At 43.9% G+C, this 20839-nt stretch overlaps 1 pseudogene; it reads left to right on the top strand.

Annotated features, from left to right (window-relative positions):
- Window positions 1–13077: 13077 nt before the first annotated feature.
- On the top strand, window positions 13078–15933 carry LOC106037165 (peroxisomal targeting signal 1 receptor pseudogene; annotated as a pseudogene).
- The last annotated feature ends 4906 nt before the right edge of the window (window positions 15934–20839 follow it).

The following is a 20839-nucleotide window of genomic DNA, read 5'->3' as shown; positions in this document are numbered from 1 at the left end:
GTAATCTTCAGTACCCAACTGTGTATGAATTTCCCATCATTTGTAGCACAACCCAGATCTGTGGTGTGAATTTTATATAAAGAGGATATTACTTAGCAAAGCAATTGTCTTGGAAGTCATACAACACCTTTGCTAAGAGGAAATCTTAAATTGCTTCCATTAAATCACTGGACATTGTCTGATGACTCCATATTTACACATTAACTTAGCTCTCCCATTCTTATAGTTATATAGTCATCTTTTATTAATACTATAAAGAAATGTGCTATTTGTCAGCATATGGTTTTCAAATTCTAGCTCTGATTATATATGGACAAGTTCTTTATAATAAAGAGTACCTACAGTGACCCAGACTTGAAATCTGCATTATGCATCCGGAAGGACCGAATGAGGATGGGTAACTTGTCACAGGCAATAAAAAATGTCAGTGGTGCATGTTTGTGTGTAGTCTGTGAATGCTGTTTGATGTACTTATCAGTTCCTTCCTACAATATGTTGTAGTTACCGAACAGCACAGCTTGGCTATTGATGGGTAAAAGAAGTGGAAGATAAGAGAATAAGCAGACAGTGATTTGGATTCTGCAGATGATATTTTGCAGGTTGGAAAGGACAAAAGCAATCTGCAAGCACCAGCAGCTGATATGGCCTCAATAGAAGATAATTCTGGGCTTGGAGACAGAGAAAAAGCATATGCACAGTAAATCATGCAAATCACATCTAAATGGTGGGACATTTGACAATAAGGCAGAAAATGATGGAGTTGGAGGTTGTTTCAGTTTTTTTAACATTAATTTTGTAATAAACTTATTGTTGGACTGATAAGCTATTAACCTCTTGGGACACAAAGGGTAGTGGTGCTGGAGCATAACTGGCATAACAGTAAATACGTAGTGGTAAGAGAGAGGACTGAATAAGCTTCCTCTAGCCCCCTTTTACTGACTTCCCTGAGCTCTATGAGAAAGTCACAGCTGGAGAAGAAGCAGACAGTTGCTGGGAGGACGGGGTGAAAGTTTCCAGCATTTAAGGGTGAGAGATTCTTTTCCAACTTCCTCATTTCCAGTTAACTGCTCCTTTTGTGAATATTTAAATAATAATAGAAATAAATAATGAAAATAATAAATAATTACATAAAAGCAGTATGCCTGTTTTATGCCTGCATTCCTCTGTAATACCGCCTGAGCACTTCCCTTTGGAGGGGATACTGACCAGAAGAAGAAAGCCAAATGGAGCTACCAGAAATGTCTTTGTCACTGCAGCATGCTGGAGAGTGCGATACTGGGGATAGAGATAACGACCAACTGTGGCACCATGCCACGGAACTGTCAAATTATCTTGAGAGAGGATGGTAATGAGTGTGTACCACTGCTACATACGATTTGCTTTTAAGCAGGTAGGTAGGGCTGTGACTGAACACAAGCCGTTAAATTATGAACAGAAGGAGAGCTATCCAATTTTCTGCCTTGCTAAGGAAATGAATAGTTTTAATGATAGCTGAAGACTTTGAGTTTGCCCTTCCTTTTGTAATCTTCCTCAATTGATTCCTTTAAGTATAGTAAATCTAATTCTCTACTCCATACCATCAATGTTGTGCTGCTTTAATTCCACAGATGTTTTTGGAGAAGCTGGATTTCATTTTAGTGCAGTGGAAGGAAAAATGAAGTGCATTGTTCAAAAGCTCCTCTCACAATGAGATGAGCTGAACACACCATTTTACAGCCCTTCCACTCCATTGCAGGAGTGCCTTCTGCAAGAAGAACACAGGTTAGTGGCCCTTTCACCATCTGTGCTGCAGCCACAGTTGCTTCCTCAGTTCCGGGTCGAGGTTTTGCTCAGGATTGTTTTCACCAGTGCTTAGAGAAGAATATATGAAAGGTGTAAATAAAAAGAGAATGGGACCCACAGGTTGCTATGAGAGCAAAAACTACGCTCATCATCAGGAGATTCTGTCACCTGCCCCAGCTGTGTGCATACAGAACTGCAAAAAATCCTAATCTTACTGATGATACAGATTATGTTCACTATAAAATCTCATCCTTAAAATAAAGTGCTATGTTCAAATGCATATTTAATAAAGAAGCCTGCAGTATAAATTTTAGACAAGATCAGTTTGTGCAGCTAGAATAAAAAAAAATATAGTGATTTCTGTCTATCCTATATATACAGTTTCTACACTGCTGAGTCCTTTTGCCATTTTGTTGAGATATAATTGAAATACATATATATATATACATATGGACTTCTTGTGAAGATGGTTTTTTGCTATAGCAAATTCACCGTATGTTCTGTACCTTCAAGAGAAGAGTTAAAAAATGTGTGCACTAAGGATACTTTCAATACGCAGTGAATGTCTTCTGAATACCTTTTATCTAGTTCTGATTAAAACCATTTCACCGTCAAGACAACTTGATGGATTTATGGCTTATTGACCGCCCTGTTACTATGTAACATCCTTAATTGGCTCTCTCCCTGCTTTAATGTTTGGTGTTTGATTCTGCTAAATCTTTAAAATATGTTTTTGACTACATCATCCAGTAAGTCTGTAAAATAAATGCTCCTCAAATGCTTTTTTTTCCTTTTTTTTTTTTTCATTTTTAATAAGTTCTGTTTAACAAATAAGTGCAGTGGGGAGAAGGGAGAATGCATGAAATATTCATAAAGGTCAATACGATATAGTCAATAGATAGGGCATGTTAAGCTAAGAGCTTGTCTTACAAGGTATTCAAGTCTGGATTCTCATCTGGGACAGCCTATGTGGATATGCCTTCATTTTCCTCTCTCCCTATCCTGGCAGAGGCACAATCAGCAGAATGAGGGAGGATTCCTCCCTTTTTGTTCTATCTCTTGCTTTGTATATCTATGTATTGTTGTTTAGGAGAAGCAACTACTTTCCAAAAATGTCTGTCCTTAGTGTGGTATGGCAGAGACCACAGGTATGGACATGGCCAAGGATACATCAGAGACTATGGATATGGACAGATATGTGTGATATGCAACAGCCATAAAATAAGCCTCTCAAGCAGAAAGCTAATATGTATGTATTTAGATGTTGAAAATCTCATGAGAGCTGTGCAAGAACTTGTGTATCCCTCTGACTGCTGTCTCTGTTAGCATCTGGTTTAAGTGGGATGCAGGAGGATTGAGCCACCCAGTATCCTGCTCTGGCCAGGAGAGTTAATACAGCATATCTTGCTCCCTGTAAGACTCTCAGGGACAGCAAGAACCTCAGCTGTTCACCAGGACAAAGGCATTTGGTTCTCCAGATAGGGGCCAGGAGAATTAGCTTGTTTGCACAAAAAACAGATGTCTCAAGCCCAGCTCCTCCACTGAATCACGTGGTTCGAACCCAAACAGTTAGCCACATATTTCTGACAGATCCTCCTGGGTAGCACAGAGACAAAGGGAATGATTCATGCAGGCTGTGGGTCTCCTGCAGTGCTTTCAGTATTCAGGAGGTGGTGGTGGCATGACTGAGCTTTTCACGTGGCACAGACCTGGGATGGGCCAGTGGTTGTCGTTGCTGCACCTGCCCGATGCCTTCACACTGGCCTTGTGTGGAAAAAGGGGAAAAGACAGTAGTTGTGTCTTATTTTATTGCCTGGAGACAGGAGTGAAATCCTGATGGGAGGTAAAGGTGTGCCTCTCTGTGCTCTGAAGGCAAGGGGCTCTGGCGAGGTATGCTAGGGGGATTTCCCTTTAGCTGCTTATTTTAATCCATTTGAGTTAAAAGGACATAATCTAGGGAGACTTCCCTGTCCAAACAAACAAGAGGTTTGCTATTGCTAATATATTTGTGGCGATTTCTGGGAATCCCTTAGAAAAAAAAATTAAGTCTCAGAGCCAACATTCTCTGGAGCTAGGTGTCTGCATGGCTTTGTGCCTTTTGAAAGCCTGCTTTTTCTGTAGGACAAAACGTCAATTAAAGCCATTCCTATAACATGTCGCTAGAGGGACATGAAAACATGGAATAGATTAGCTCTTGTTGTTCTTAGTTATTGCTCTTTAATGTGGAAAAATACAACAGGGATGATTTAGGGCTTTCCCTTCTCTGACTGAATGAAAGAGCTTTAAAACATGATCTTTGAACTGCTTGATGCTTGTACAAAAAAAAAAAAAAAAAAAAAAGAAAAAAAAGAAAAGAAAACACACACTAGTGCTGAAGATATTGTAGCAGTAAAGTGGTACACCACCAAGTTTTCAAGCATGAGATACAGTGAAATAATGCCTTTTACATTTTTTTTGGAAATTAACTTCCTAATATCAGGTATTTATTTTAATCTCGCATACACACAATCACATGTTAATTTTTATAGGGCATATAAATGGTGTTAGGCCTATTTCCAGGCCAGAGTATGAGCTCTAGCTGTGAAGCACTCAGCACCACCTCTGGGTTGTTTTTGGCAGCCGTGTGGGAAGCTGCTTTCCCATGGGCTGCCACAGAAGTGCCAGAGCGCACAGCTGGGAGGCAGCAATGAAATTGCTCCGCAGCAGAGCCCGGCGCTCAGGGAGCAGCTCTCCTCCACCCTTATACAGCATTAAGCCACCGAGGCCAGCTTCAACCCTCCCATGGTTCACACTAGGTCAGAAAAAGACCCTCCTGGTGCTGGTCAGAGCTGGGAGGTGGCAGCAGCCACAGCTGTCCCCATGGGGCCTGCTGCCTCCCAGCCGAGGCCTGCTCCAAGTGCCTGCAGGGTGTCTGCTGTGCCTGGTGGGACACCAAGGGGTTCCTGGGCCACCAGCCGGGGCCCAGGCTTGTTGACACACAATAAGCAAATGTGCCATAACTCCTTAAAACCCCTTTTTGTGAAATCCATCAAGATAGCACAACTGAGATACAGCAGCTCTTGGCCAGCCTGGTTCCTAGAAGGCTCCAGCTGTGTTTTGGCCCTGTCTAGCTCAGAGACATGGGATTTGCATCACCCCCTCTGCCTCTCCTCCAAGTCACCATCCTGGCCTTTGCTGCCTTTAGCTGTGTCCAACTCTCCCCTCACACCAAAGTTCCGCTCGAACTCCCTCTCATGGGGCAAACAGCCATGCAGTGAAGACCTTTAGTGCCCAAATGCAATGAAAACTTTTGTCCGTTTCTGAAAAGCGGTCTTCCTGCAGGGACAGGAGGAGGGTGCTGGTGGCACCTATGTTCCAGGTCCCCCCTGGCACCACCTCAGGATGTAATTTTACTTACATTTGTCCAAAGCAACTGCAAGGGTGCTCAATATTGTTTTCTCTTCCAAACAACCCGTTGGGTGGCTTTTGTTTTGGATGAAGTAATTAAGGAGAGGAAGCTGAGCCCTTTCCCTTCATGCGTTTGTTTTGCCTGTGTATCAAATTGCAGGTGCAGGGGTCATTGTGCGAACGTGTCAACCACATTCGAGTGGTGGCAATAAATAGCTCCAGAAGAGGATTTGTTTTACTGCTGCTTCAGTGGAAAAGCAGACAGAGGCCAGCCTTTTTTTTTTTTTTCACTTTTTTTTCTATTTTGTTTGTATTTTATTTTATTTGTAAAGAATGTAAAGACTCAGGAGAGCGTTTAGGTTTAGTTTGTCCCTCATTAACTCTTGAAGAGTTACACATGCAGCATGATTCGTTACATGTTGTACCTGTCACTGCCTCTGCCCTTTGTTCAGTCTAACTAAAATATAGTAGTGCCTCATTTCAGTAATAGACCTGACCTAGATTAAAATGTGCAAATTCTTACAGAAAGTGCAATAATTGCAATTGATTTACTCTTCTGTGGGGAAATAATGTCTGTCTCAAACAATAACATCAGCTTTTTCTTAATTGCATTACATTAATATCATATTAATCTGCATTCGTATCCACATACAGTGCTGTGAAGCACATTTGGGCTTTTTTTTTTGTGTGTGTACTTTTTGTTGTTGGTAGTGGTGGTAGTCGTTTTTTTTTTTTTCCTACCCGAGTGACACATACAATTCTCAAAATGTGATACCAAGTCTAGAAAGCCCTTGTTAGGCCATTTCATAGAGGAAAGGCAAAAGAGACAAAAAATAAAACACTGACCAGAATCAAGAAAGCCGTATCTCACCTACCGCAGCCCATAGCTCCCATGTTTATTTCAGTTGATCCACCCTGGCCCAGTGGTGGGGATGACGCTGGATTAATGAGGTGTGGGAGCGCTGGACTTTCTTATTACTCGCTCAGAGCATCTGCTTTCAACAAATGTCTTTTACGCACGTATGTGACCTCTTGGCTACCTACACTTAAGTCCACCTGTCCAGATGGCGTTGTGCCTGCTCATGAATTTGGTCCAACTACTAGGGCATAGAAGAAAACAGTCTCTGTGGCCCGGTAAATGCCATTTCACTGCAGAATGTGTGGTGCACATGGCTCCTGGGTCCTGTCCCAACACCTGACCATTTCTGCACTGAAATCAGAAATGGAGAGGAAACCCTAGAGCCAGCGCTGCCAAATTTGCCATGGGTGGCAGGGTTTGGGGAGCAACCAGCCACCTGATTTCCAGATGACACAAGCCCCAGACAGCTGGCTGGGGTGTCTGACAGGACACGATGACAGTTGTGATTTGGCCATTCCCGCAGCCCTGGCACTGAGCAAGGGAGAAGCCCTGGCACAACAGCCCATGGCATCAGCCCCGTAGCAAGATCTGCTGTGGCTTGGAGAGGTTGCCACAAAGCTGAAACCAACCCCTGTCATCAGGGCAGACCCATGGATAAAATCACAGTTCTTTTTCTCTTTCCCAAGATCAACCTATGCAATGTGGAAGACGTCATGAGAAGCCAGCACGGCTTCCTTCAAAATAGAAATACCTCGAGAGAATTGCTTGATTGCTTTCTTTTTGTTGTTGTTGTTTTTTTTTTTTCTTTTTCATTTGTTTTTTGTTTGTTTGTTTGTTTTGAGGGAATGGAATTTCAGTTCAGAGGCAAAAAACTCAAAGTGCTTGATGTCAAAACATCAAAAATTTTACAGTGTAGTATTTGGCATAAAGGTTTTTGAGGGTTGGTTGGGTTTGCTTTTTTTTCTTTTGCTTTGTTTTCACTATGAGATGGTGTTTGAAAGGCAGGTTTTGTTTTTCAATTTTTAGGTAATTGGACACATTTGCTTACTTGGAATGCAATCTACTGAGCTCTCCAAACTGTATTGAATTTTTGCAAAATGTATACCTGTTCTGTTTCAAACTGGAAAAGAAGTCAAAATCACAATATTTCACATGAGGTGGGAAGCTCATTCCTGCTTGCTTTGGCTGCATTCAAAACATGGGGAAAATTTTCCAAGAATGTTTTTTATAACCTATTGAATATGGAAACATTTCCATGTTTTCAGGCTGCAGTGTGTGGAAACAAACAGGGAAACAAAACATTTCCATGTTTTTTGCTAACTGAAAAAACAGGTGCCAGAGATCCCAGACCCGTGAATTATGAAAGGAAAATGGGGAATTAAACTACATTTCATCATATAACACTTAAGGAGGCAGTCAGCTGAAATTGCCCAAAAAGCAGAGTTAGCACAAACATGAAGCACTTTTTCACACCCAGCACTAATTACATTGGGGAACCGTTTGATACAGGAGGTTGTGGAGGCCAAAAATACAAATGGGTTCAAATTGGGATCAACAAACTTGATGGAAGAGGTCTGTTGGGGCAATTAAATACAATATTCCAGATACTACCTCCAGCCTAGGAAGTCCGTAAGCTACAGATTGCTGGAAGAGTTCCTGTATTTCCCTTGCTTCCTATAGTTTTTCCCTTTGTCTGCTGATGTTGGAAGAAGAGTATGAGTTTAGAGAATCTTTGGTCGGACTTTGTCCTCGTGTCATCAGCTGGTCAGAGAACATGGACAGCAACTGTTGCATGCTAATACATTTGGAGAATAAAATAAAAGACTACAAAAGAAACAAAACAAAAGAAAAAATCATTTATTTTGTTTGTATTTCTTTTGAAAGTATCTATGTATTTCAGTCATACCCATTTTCCAGCCTCAGTAACATCTCAATAGCTGCTGGACACAGAGCAAGGACTCGTTGCAGAGACCTTCCTAGGAAAGTAAAAACTGCACACCAGTAGCAGAGAGGAGAGGAGAGAAGAAAACGAAAATGAAAATTTAAGATGAAGAGAACAGACAGGGCCATATTTGACAGCTTTTTAATGTTCATCTTAATATTGTGTTTGGCACCCCGTTACCATAGTGATTGACAGCTGATTGACAGGATTACGTAATGGAGCTATCTCTGTAGAGCAAGAGGCATATTTTCAGGGAGAAAACATGACTTTGTTACTGGAGATGGGGCAATATGCAGTATGCTCAGATCAAGGGAGGGTTTTGAACAGAATTTTCTATTTAAGCAACCAGATATTAGCAACTCCTTCCCAGTGATATGCAAGTGAAAGACAAATAGCCATCAGGACCGCAAAGCTGTCTAGACATCTCATCATCCTCATGGCCATCTGACGGACCCTGAGGCAGCTGCCAGGCTGGCAGCACAGAGCGCCTATTGAGTTATCAAGGTGGCACCCTGAGGCATTGCCACTTTAAATGCAGACCTAAAAGTGTTGCTTTCAGATATGTCTCAGAAGAAAAAAATATAAATATGGGTAGTGGTAATAAAATGCAATACAAGGAGCTGATGATTTTTCTCTTGGATATTTAAAAGAGTCTGGTTTTATTAACTGGGGCACAGTGTTAGGCACAACCCAGCCCTGTTTTCTTTGGAGGGAAGTGAAAAAAAAAAAAAAGTGAAAAGAAAAGTGAAGTCTTTTGCCATTTTCCCTGCATTTAGCACATAAGTAACAGGGATTTCACTTCTTGCTGTTTTGTACCTAGGGCTTACACAATATCCCTTGACTTTTGAGAATGGGGTCTTGTTGTCCCTGATCAGATAATCCCAGGATTTGCTCACACATCAGTGAGATTCACATGGACAGTGGGGGAGCTTTGTTAGATTGGAAGAAACAAACTCAGGGACTGATCCCATGGACAATATGGTTGGAGCGCTCCTGATCATTCCCTGTCTGACAGGAGATGCTCTCTAACCTCCTTTTGATCCCAAAGTGACTTTCATCCTGTGTTCAGCACCCAGTGGTGTAAATCAGACCATAATGGACACCCAGAAAGTGGTGCTGGACTTCCAACCAACCATGCTTAAGAGCAGGCAGCCAGGATCTCACTCGTACCTGGAAAAACACAGAGCAACATAATAGCCCTTCAGTCCTCTGAAGCAGGACCCCAGATGGCTGGTTGCCCCAAAAGCAGACAGTGTTAGAGGGTGGTCATGCCATCCAATTGCTGTTACCCCTGGCACGTCTCAGGTGCCACCAGACATCAGCATAACTCCCCTCCTGCTCCCAGCTTCTCTCTGGAGAAGCCATTGTCCTCTGTGACCCCTAATTATACACTAGATTAATCATCAGTCTATTGCAGAGCTAGGGAAGGCTCCATTGCGGAGTACGAGTCATGGAGCCATGCAGTCCAGAGCGCAGACATGAACACGCGTACAGGTGCATCTGCTCTGGGCACAGGTGCATGGCTGAGCTCTGCTAAAGACAATCTTCCTCTGTAACAGCAACGTGCATGAGCTGCAAGCTGCACGCCCAGCCTCTTGGCAGGTAAAACAGTGCTTTTGGCTGTCCTCAACACATATACTGAATAATCTGCGTGGCCAGCGAGGCCTTTTGTTGTGATGCATGGCAGGGAGCTCTCTGGTTTGCTTCTTGGTAAATGGGGTTTCCCAGGTTTCCCTCAATGCACCCACTCTGCTGGCATGGGGCAGTGGCAGGGGTGGGGGCAATTCACATCTCTGGGAACAGGCTAGAGGATGTAGGCAGCTTGTGGGGGCTGGAGTATGGTTGCCCCAAAGAAACACTGAACACAGTGGAGTTGGGATGGAGGCTTATTTCCCTAGCTAAGAAATTAAGTTTCTGTAACCTATGACTGAGATTTATATTATCAGCTGGAGATGATAAATCTAACTCTTTTCAGATGACTTCAGAAAGTCCCAGAAACAGCATACAGTTTTTACATCTCCCTTTATTCAGCAGCATTTCTCTGTCCTTTGGTGGAACCTGGAAAAAAGCCCACAGAAATCAAGGCAAAGACTCCCACCGGTGAGAGCTGGGTCTGGCCCTTCACATAACAACTCTATAGGCCTATGTGCTCAGAGAGCTTTTCTTAGAGAGTAACAGTTCTCCCAGACTACGTGCCAGAGAGTGTTTCTTTATAAAGATGCTTCCCTTTGGACTCCCAGCAATGACAACACCTATGTGCATACACATGGACACGCACAAAAGCCACGGAGAAGTCATCCATCTTAGAAAACGTGTTATGCCTTCTAAGCGTTTCTAAATCAAAGACTGATAAATAAAACATGGGTTCAGTGTTAAAAGGAAAAAAGAGCCCTTTTAACAGATTAAAGTGCTCACGGTGCCTGACACTGTGAAATAAGAGTGTTGAGCAGCAGGGCAGTTAAGAAAAAGGACTGGTTTTGCTGACAGGTACAAGCTGTTTTGTGTCTTGTAGCAGCCATTGGTAGGAAAAAAAAAAAAAAAAAAAAAAAGCCCCAAATCTACTTTCCTGGCAAAGAAGACTTCCCAGAAGGTAGCAAGCTGTAGCCATCTATAACTAAAGTTTTGTGTGTTATGCAGCTAGACATTGTGAGGCAAAGCTCGTCTTTCTGCAGAAAGAGGAAGAAAAAGTATTTAAGCCCACCAAATATAAATAAGCAAATAAAAGCAGCATCCTTTCTAATTGTTATAATGGTTTATTCCAGCAAACTGGAAGACCTGCTTTTTTTTTTCTTTTTTTTTTCAGCAATTTGTTTTTTCATCAGTGTCCTGCTGCTTCTTAAAGCCCAAATATATTGGGGTCCTTAAATATATTTCCAATTGCTCCTTGGCATTTGCAGCAGAAGAGGTGATAAAGCCCTATGCACTTTCCTTCAGGACTGTGCATAGAGAGGCCAGGGCATCTGACAGCTGTATTTCTACAGGTGGGAACATTTCTCTAAATTAAGTAGAAAGGGGTTGGGGAAGCACTAAATAAGTTTATTTGGCTGATCAGGAAAGCTGATCATTAGTTCTAATTTTTCTCTCCCGCTTCCCTTCTGAGCCTGCTGTACTTTGATGGAGGCGAGACTTACAGCAGAGGTCACTGAAAATCCTTCTGAATATTTTATCAGTTCTGCTTCTTATGGCTTAGTCTACAAAGACAAACCCTTATGTGTGAAGGACACAGAGCTGAGAGCAGGAGGAGGAGGTATAAACCTGTGTCTGCCCTTGCTTTGCTTTCTGACCAGGACACAGAGCACATAAGCTGTGGAAGTGACAAACAGAGAGAGTTTGTGCGCCATTAGGATCACACTTAGTATGAAGTCTTGTTGCTATTAGTAAAAAAGGTCCCAGTCAATGTGAAGGAAAGCCAGATGGTTTTGCTGTCAGGCTGGTAAGGAGCAGTTTCATGACTCCAGATGGCACCCTGTAACCTTTTAGGACTAACTTGACTACTGCTCTCTTGGATTTGAAATGTGTGCAAGTAACAAGCCTAGATTACAGCACAAACAAGCTGGGATGCTCTTTCCCTAACCCTGCAGTACAATGTCACCATGCAGTGCCCACTGTGGAAAAGCCATATTGAGAACCGTTTCCACACAGTTGTGTAAACCATCTCCAAAATGCCCAGGGTAGCAAAGCACATGACAAAATGTGGGTGGGGGGAACCTAAAAAATTAAAATGCTTTATTTATTTGAGACAGCTCAGTTCTATCTTTCTCCAGGAAGTCATTATGCACCTCTGTTGTGTGCTGATAATAGTTACCTGCAATCTGATAATGACTTCAATATCTTTCTAAAATGATGGTAATGTAACAGCTTTATGAACCAGTTTCAAAGGAACCCCTTTTTGACATACTGAACCCCCTGACAGACCGTGGTGTTCATGCAGGGACTGAGTGGGACTGGAGCTCAGCAAACCAAATGTGGTATCCCCTCTGTGGGACAGGCTTGGCTTTGTGAGCAAGGGGAATCACTAATATCCCTAGGATGATGCTTATGGTGGGTTTGGGACCATACTGGTAACGCGGGGCCATACTGGTACAGCAGCTGATGTTTGATCAGGGAAAAAGAGAGGTGAATACCACACGCTATAACCATGTGGGACTGCCATAGATATGATCCTCTTCTTCCATTCAGCAGGAGAGAAGGAGGGAGTTTTGTAGGTGGCAGGCTAGCTCACCCTATGTTCAGTGGTCCTTGCTTAATGTTATGCCCCAAGTGAGTTTTCTATTTGTTTTCCACTTGGTTCATGTCACACATAATACATATCCATCCAGCCTCAGCAGGTGAGAGCTTCTTGTAACATTTCCCCTCATTTCAAAACTGATGGGAAGAAGTAATGGGGAAAAAATACTTCTGCTCATGGGAAGCCATTCTGATCTTGTTTTTTCAATGTGCACCTTTTCCAAGATCTTGGAAGAAGCTCTCACCTTAGTCAGAAAGACTTAGATTTTCCATGGTACCTTTTTACTCAACAGCATCTCCAGTGACACTTAAAAGGTAATAGCTCTGGTGAAACACATCAACCATTACAGGCCTGCCTACAGCTCACATGCAGCCTGGGACTTTTCGCTTTTTAATATATATATTTTTTGTTGTTGTTACTCATTTATTGTAGAATTGACAGCCTGTGAAGTGGTAGTTGAGGTCTCTCTACTGGCTATCTGCTGTTGGGTGCTGAGCATTTGCTGTTTCTTTGCCCATGTTCTTCAGCCCTGACATGCAGTGAGCACCTCACAGCCTCTGTTGACACTGACAATTAACACCAGTTATGCTGGCAGTTTTGTGGGGTGAACATTTGCCCAGTGGGAGCCTGAAGGCAACCAACTCACTTCATACAGGCTAACAGGCAGCCATTAGGTAATAATGATTTACTGATCTCAGCTGGACTTTAGCAGATGACCTAGATTTCATTATTTCCCCCTGCAGCCTACCAAACCTAGGACTTCTGAAGAAGTAAATCCCAACCATGACTTAGGTTATTCCATCCTTGTTTCAAAAAAGAAAAATGCCACAAGATGTATTTTTAATCTTCCCTTTGTCCTGTCAAGGGAGATGAGCAGAATGGGATATCAGATACATATCCCACAGAAGCGAGTCTTCCTCCACAGCACCTCTTAATCCTCTCCAGTTCTCTACAGCCAGAGCAGTAGTAGCTGTATTATTTTCAGGAGTTGTATGGCATCTAAGAAGCAGTCAAGGAACTGAGCCCCTGGCTGCTAAATGCAGCACAGACACGTCTAGCCGTTGAGATCCAGTGTTTCTGTTAGGCCTCTGCAGTCCAAGTCCCTCAGCGAGAAGAGCCCTGACTTTAGGTTCATGCACAGCACCAGTGCAGCAGGGTACTCTCAGTGCTTTGGGACTGTAGACGCTACTAACAAGTAACACTAAAAGTATAGTAAAAGCGGTGTTTCTAAGTTGTTATGAAGACATTATGAGGGTTTTCTCTGCCTGGCCCTTAAAACAGCAACAACTCATTGTGCGTGCCTGCCTCTTGGTCAGTCCCAGCTCTCTAGGAGGAAAGGAGCCCATTTGGATTGGATGGACAACAGAAACACCACCCCAGGCAGAGAATTCCTTTTAGACGGGCTGGAAGTGCTCCAGAAGCCTGGCCGACTCGAGGTGTCAGGTTTAAGCATAAGGGTCGAAACAACTCCCTCTGTCGGCGGCCTGTTCCGGTGCCCCAGGGCCGCGGTGCCAGGAGCGCGAAGGGGGCGGGCGGCAGGGGAGCGCCTGGCGGGGAGGCCGCGGCCTTGCCCTGCCCTGCTGGCGGCCGGTGCCCTCTCCTGAAGCGGGGAGCCCCGCGGCGCCCCCAGCCCCGTGTCGCCGTGCCCCTGAGCCCGGGCTCGGGGCCCGGTTCCCGGCGGCGAAGGGGGCCGCCGGGCCCGCCTCGCAGGCTGCCAGGCCCGCGGGGGCGGCTCCGCCTCGTGTCGGTGTCGTCCCCGTGCCAGGCGCAGCCCGCAGGGGTTCGGCGCCGTCCCTGCGGCCATGAGGGAGCTGGTAGAAACGGAGTGCAGGGGCTCCAGCCCCTTCCTGAAGCTGGCTGGCCACTTCACGCAGGACAAGGCCTTGTGGCAAGAAGGGCTTCAGGGCTCCCTGGCCTGGCCCTCCGGGGGCTCCCGGAGCAGCAGCCGTATCCAAACCCCTGGGAGTAGCCTCTGAAGATGAGCTGGTTGGAGAGTTCCTGCAAGAGCAGAATGCCCCTTTACTGCCCCGTGCACCGCAGACCTTTAAGATGGATGCTCTATTAGCTGAGATGCAGGAGATTGAAGAGTCAAGCTTCCGACAGGCCCCTCAGCGAGCTCCAGGTGTGGCAGCCTTGGCACTGTCTGAAAACTGGACCCAGGAATTCTTGGCTGCAGCAGATAATGCCGGTGATGTCTCTTCAGATTACAACGAGACTGACTGGTCGCAGGAATTCATTGCTGAAGTGACAGATCCGCTGTCTGTGTCCACTGCCAAGTGGGCAGAAGAATACCTAGAGCAGTCAGAAGAAAAATTGTGGCTTGGGGAACTGGAAGACCAGTCATTGGCAGATAAATGGTATGAGGAATATCAACCTGAAGATGATCTTAAGAAAACTGCTAGTGATTTTCTTTCTAAAGTGGATGATCCAAAACTCAACAGTTCTGAGTTCCTAAAGTTTGTCCACCAGATCGGAGATGGGAGGGTATCGATCGAAGCTAATAAGGTGACCCACAGACACCAAGATCAGGCAGAGCAATGGGCAGCTGAGTTTATACAGCAGCAGGGGGCATCCAAAGCCTGGGTGGATCAATTTACGCAATCTGGGAACATGTCAGCTCTTGATACAGAATTTGAGCAGGTAAAGACTGTTGTGGAGTCAGAAGTGGACTTCTGGGACAAACTCTGGGCAGAATGGGAAGAGATGGCCAAGAGAGATGCAGAGGCTCACCCTTGGCTCACTGATTATGAAGACCTCAACTCCTCTTCATATGACAAGGGTTATCAGTTTGAAGAAGATAATCCCATGAGAGATCACCCTGATGCTTTTGAAGAGGGGTGGAAGCGCTTGGTGGAAGGTGACCTCCCCAGTGCTGTCTTGCTCTCTGAGGCTGCAGTACAACAGAAGCCAGATCATACGGAGGTCTGGCAATATCTGGGAACCACCAAAGCAGAGAATGACCAGGAGCTCCTGGCAATCAGTGTTATCAGACAATGCTTGGAACTGCAGCCTGGGAACCTCACAGCACTTAGGGCTTTAGCAGTCAGCTTCACCAATGAGTCCTTGCAGAAGCAGGCGTGTGAGACTCTGTGGGACTGGCTACACCACAAACCAGCATATGCTCACCTGCTGGAGAAGGAGCCAGAAGAGAGTGCCTTGGGGACAAATCTTGGGCATTCCAAGTGTGTGCTTGGTTCTCTGCTGTCTGACTCACTTTTTGTGGAGGTCAAAGAGCTGTTCTTAGCAGCTGTGCCCAGCAACCCCTCAACTGTTGATCCTGATGTTCAGTGCAGCCTGGGTGTCCTTTTCAACCTTACTGGTGAATACAAGAAGGCTGTGGATTGCTTCAGTGCCACACTTAGTGTGTGTCCCAATGACCATCTTCTATGCAACAAGCTTGGTGCCACCCTGGCCGATGGGAATCAGAGTGAGGAAGCTGTGACTGCAGATCAGCAGGCACTGGAGCTCCAGCCAGGACATACCTGCTCTCAATACAACTTGGGCATTGGCTACATCAACATAGGTGCCCACCGTGAGGCTGTAGAGCACTTCTTAGAGGCTTTGCATATGCAGCAGAAGAGCCAAGGTCCACGGGGGCAGCAAGGTGCTATGTCTGACAACATGTGAAGCATCCTTCGCATGGCCCTCTCCATGCTGGGGCAGATTGACTTGTTCAGGGCAGCCAGTGCCTATGATCTTCCCACATTGCTTCAGGCATTTGGCCTCCAGCAGTGACTCTGGGATGGGCTCCCCTGTGAGTGCAGGTTCAGCCCAGCCCAGCAGTGATCTTCCCAAGAAAGAAAATGTTCACTAGGGTTCACACACATCTTTGCTCTGGTAGGGCAGACCAATGGCAGCCATTTCTTGAAGGACCTCCTCCTGAAGTATGGAACTTCCCCTACCATTCTGTTGTGGCCTGAGCATCTCTGAGCAGTTCACACTATCATATCCATGGCTGACTGACGCTCTGCTAGGCAGATGATCAAAGTGGGAAAACAGCAAGTTTTGCCAGAGTGACCTGCAGTAGTAAACCAGCGTGGCTTTCAGACATTACAATAGCCATTCTGCAGAGACTACCTGCTGGACATGTCTTGAAGGCCGGTTGCTTTGGTGGGATGGGATTGCCATTTGGTGAAGCATTGAAAAATTTTGGTTTTCAGAAGAGGTCCTAGCACTCAGACTTGAAGCAATGCAATAGGAATAAAAGCCTAAATGTAATCTCCCAGAATATAGTGAGGAAAGAGTCAAGTCTTAATCTTTCATTTGATTGTCTGTCATTGTTTTTCGTTTGTGCAGAAGTTCCCCATCTTGTCTGTACTGAATCTTGTTAATTATCAATATCTGTATATAATTCTGTTGGGGAAATTTGAAAAAAAATAATAAAAAAATACAGAAAAAAAATACAGTTTCCTTACGAGGTGGAGTGGAGAGGCAGGAGCCGATCTAGTCTCTTTAGTGGCAAGTGATAGGACCTGTGGGAGTGGTGTCAAGCTGCGACGGGATGTTCAGGCTGGATATCAGGAAGAGGTTCCACCGAGAGCCCTCTTCACCGAGAGGCTTGTCGTGCACTGGAACAGACTCCCCAGGGGCGTAGTCAAGGCACCAAGCCTTTTGGAGTTCAAGAAGCATTTGGACTGTGCTCTTAGTCATGGTCTGAATTTTTGTGTAAACCTGTGTGGTGCGAGGAGTTGAACTCGATGATCCTTATGGGTCCCTTCCAACTCAGGATTTGATTCTATTGACTATGATTCTATTTTTTTAAACAGTTTTCTTTTTGCTGATTATCTGATTTGTTAAACTTCTCTCAGTGTACAGATATGGTGAAAACACTAAGCCATTCCTAACTCTGCTGACAAGTCTCCTTTCCCTAACACACCATTATTTCTTTACATTCACCATATTTTTCCCCAAGGTAACGTCCCGCAGGCTTGTGTGCCCAGCAGAGGTACGGAAAGCTGCTGTGAGGTGCTAGACATGCCTCCACCACATGCAGTGGGACGGGGTCCAGACCGCCTCCTTACACACACTGATGTTTTCGCTTATCAGGCACTGGTGCTTTTACGACTTCGCCTTTCCCTGAAGCAATCACTGTTGCTTTTGGAGTCGATCTCTGAACAGATGGAGTTTCAGAGGGCAATAAAGAGGAGGGGGCCTTGCTGAGAGGGAGCGGGGAAGCTGCTCCAGCAGAAATCAGAGAGAGGTGAAGGGCTGGTGCCGGAGAGAAGAGGGTGGTGTGAGGGAAAGCAAAGTAATTTCAAAGGGCTCAGACCTTGAAAACCCAGGGGCTGATGTCAGTGAAGACAGGTTTGGACTCAAAGAGTGGAGAAATGTGACATAAGTGTAATGAAATGACTGCAAGGCAAGCACAGAGGCTCATGAAAGAAAAGCATGAAAGTTGTTGTTCTCCTCAGACTGACCTTCAAATGTCATGTCTCATCTCCACCATCTCAGCAGCAGTCAGATCCGCTGCTGCTTTGCAGCCAAAGGGAGCCAGACCCCCCCGTGCTGGTATTTATGAAAGGGCACGTGTCCAAGTGGCAACAGGAAAGCTGGCCACCAGGGAGATAGCTGAGTGCAGGGAGGATGCCAAGTGGATGAGACATGCCACACTTCTTCCAGACCCAACAGCTCTCACACTGTCTCGCACCCTCCCCATTTTCTTCTTACCATGTCAGCTACCTTTACCTTCACCCTTTCTTCATTTCTTCTTCCTGCAGTTAAGTCTGTTTGTCCCATTTTCTGGAAAGCACAGACGTGGAGAACCATCAAACACTGGCCACCTTTGACCACAGTTTGTAACGCCATCCTGGCTGGCTCAGTGTCACAAGTCATCTTGTGAATCTCCTCCTGTTAGAGTGTAATATCACCTTCAGACTAGTTCCTCTAACTCAGAAAATACCAAGACTCGATAAAGGAACAAATTGAACTGGATCTCCTACCCTCCAGCAGACTGGAGCCTAATAGAATTGACGGAGAAAGATCCTAACGGGCATCTTTTCAGTTTCTCAAAATTATTATTTATTTATCTATTTATTCTGCTGTTAAATTAATTCACTGAAAATTTTAAGCCTAACAGAGAAAGGTTTGCTCTGCTGCTGAGCCCATGCATAGCACAACACTGCACAGCCCAGGAAGGTAGAAAATCTTCATTCTCTCATGTTGTATCTATTCCTGAAATCTGCAGGTTTCTTTTTAAAGCTCACTTTCTAGTTGTCATCATAGTCCAAGCAGAAGAGGCAGATGTGATAGAAAAAGGTGTGAGGACTAGGAAGACAATGAGAAATAAACTTTCCTCATGAGAGGCTATTACAGAGCCAGCTAAAACAGCACATTCATTCCTCTTTGCGTTACTGTGTCTCCCAAAGCCAGTTTCTTTGCATGTCTTCCCTTCCTTTCCTTTTACTACAAATAAATACTGCTGTCTGTGTCAAGCTATTAATTTTTAATATCCCATTTAAAGAATTAACATATTTTTAATAAAATCTCCCAATTATTTATCCAAGAAAATTACCAAGTGTTCAGCATATACTGATGCAAAAACTGACTTTCTACACTAACATTTTCCAGCCTCCACTGCTGGGCAGCAATTTCTGTTTTAAAAATAATGTGTCTTTTGTCAGCTGCGTTCTCACTTATTGACGTTGAAATGACTTATGGCAGAAATGCATACAATGGTGACATTGTTATGTTTAACTGCCTATTTTAGCTATAAGCTATAGAGCTTTATATATTCTTATGGTAACAATATTGTTTTGCTTGCTTTTTTGTGGGTAAGCTCTTGGTTTTGGGTGACTTCCTTTACCTTCTCTCTCTCTCTGTAACAAACATGTTTGTTTTTAAAGCTAATCATTAAAGTCACTGTATAGTTTTTGCTGAATTGGAACACTGGACGTTTAGCAATTCCTACAGCTCCTTATTTTCCTTCTACAATGTAGCAACCCACTTTTGATATTCTGGTCTATCCCCTTTTTTGTATCTATTTGTTGAAATGAAGCTCAAAAAGTTACGATCTCTGTGGCAAGGCTGAAGGCCAGTATCTCAGCTTCCTCAACAAGAATTCAGAGACAAGGTTAACTTTTTGATCTTGGAGCTATGATTCAAACCATTTTATAATTTTCTCACCAACAAATGCCTTTTCTCCATCACTTTTATATCAAACAGGTGGCAGAAGTCCATGTCCTACCATAAAATATCCCAGTATCTCCATTGCAAGTGGAAGAAAAAAGTGAGCAGCTGAAAGAAAGCAGCACTATGTTAAGTCAGAGGAAAACTTGTGCCTTGAAAAGGAATTGCATGCAATTGTATATACCTTCAGAACATCCTCAGGGTCCCTCTGACCCACCAGAGTGATATAAAGGCACTCTGACACCAACTTCCCTCTTGATTTTGTTCTGCTGATTAAAATCTGATGACATCATTTGCAGTATTTTATAAAGGAGTTCATTTTTGTTCTTGCCATTCAGAAAACTAATTTCTCCTGCTTGTGGATTTTCCCCTACACTGAGCAAACTGAAATTCATTCCAAGTAACCAATTTCTGAAATTAAAGAAGCCCCAGTTAAGCATTATTCCCAAATCTTCTTGAAGGGAGAGGGAAAAAAAAAAAAAAAAAAAAAAGATTTTATCTTTGCTTTAAGAAAAATGGGTGATGCATGAAATTGAAACTAGCTTTGCTGGGTGAGGTGATGAGTAAAGATGAAGCACTCCTTTGTCTTCTGAGGGGAGCAGCAAGCAGATCAGTAAGACTGACCCTTTGGTCTCTTGAGACTGCTAATAAGAATGCCCTGCCAATTATTGTCTTTTTCTGCATGGAGGTTTTTTTTTCGTTTTTTTTTTGTTTGTTTTGTTTGTTTGTTTGTTTTCGGTCTGAGACTGTATTTGCAGTCTTCCCCAGGTCACTGGGAAGCAGCAAAGTCTTATTTTATTGATTGTGCACTGGCATGAGGTTCTTAAGGCTGGGGTCTAACCTGTGCTCTGGTTTTCACCTTGCCGGGTCACTCTTGTGCCACGCCAGACTTTTGGGTTTTAGGAGGAAGTTATTTGCACTAGAACACTGTTGTGCACCCACAGACATAGCTAACATTATTGACTCTCCCATCACCTTATCGTTCCAAATTCACAATTTCCTCTGAAGAGATTTATACCTAAAATTTTGAAAAATCTCTATCATTTCATTTACTATTTACCTGTGCTAGTGGATCTAGCTGAAATTAAAGATCTCTTTGTTCTTAAACATGGCTCAGTCATAGTCGTAATCACTCCCTAAATTTAATACTTCACAGATTAATAAGGCAAGACAGACCAAATTGGTAAAGTGTGAAGGCAAGTAGCTAGTAGGCAAAATGTGAAGGAAAAACAACTTTCTTGAGATTGTAAAGCAGGTTACTGCCAGAGACAAGGACAGAATCCACTGCTCTTTAACCTCACTCTACTACTTTCCCCTTTCATCTATCACCCACATTCTGGGTGAAAAGAAACTGTTGATTTAAATAGCTATTTTTCTGCAAATACAGTAGGAATAATGCAAATAGCAAATATAGCAAATGATAGCAAATCTCACTTAAACCTGAAAATTCAGCATTCCAGACTACCATACAACAGCAACAGACTACTCAATATAAAAACTTCATTTAGAGTGCTTG

This window comes from Anser cygnoides, chromosome 5, assembly GCF_040182565.1.
Source record: "Anser cygnoides isolate HZ-2024a breed goose chromosome 5, Taihu_goose_T2T_genome, whole genome shotgun sequence".
NCBI classification, from domain to species: domain Eukaryota; kingdom Metazoa; phylum Chordata; class Aves; order Anseriformes; family Anatidae; genus Anser; species Anser cygnoides.
The sequence above is the reverse complement of the archived record's forward strand: the minus strand, read 5'-3'. Positions and strand labels throughout refer to the sequence as shown.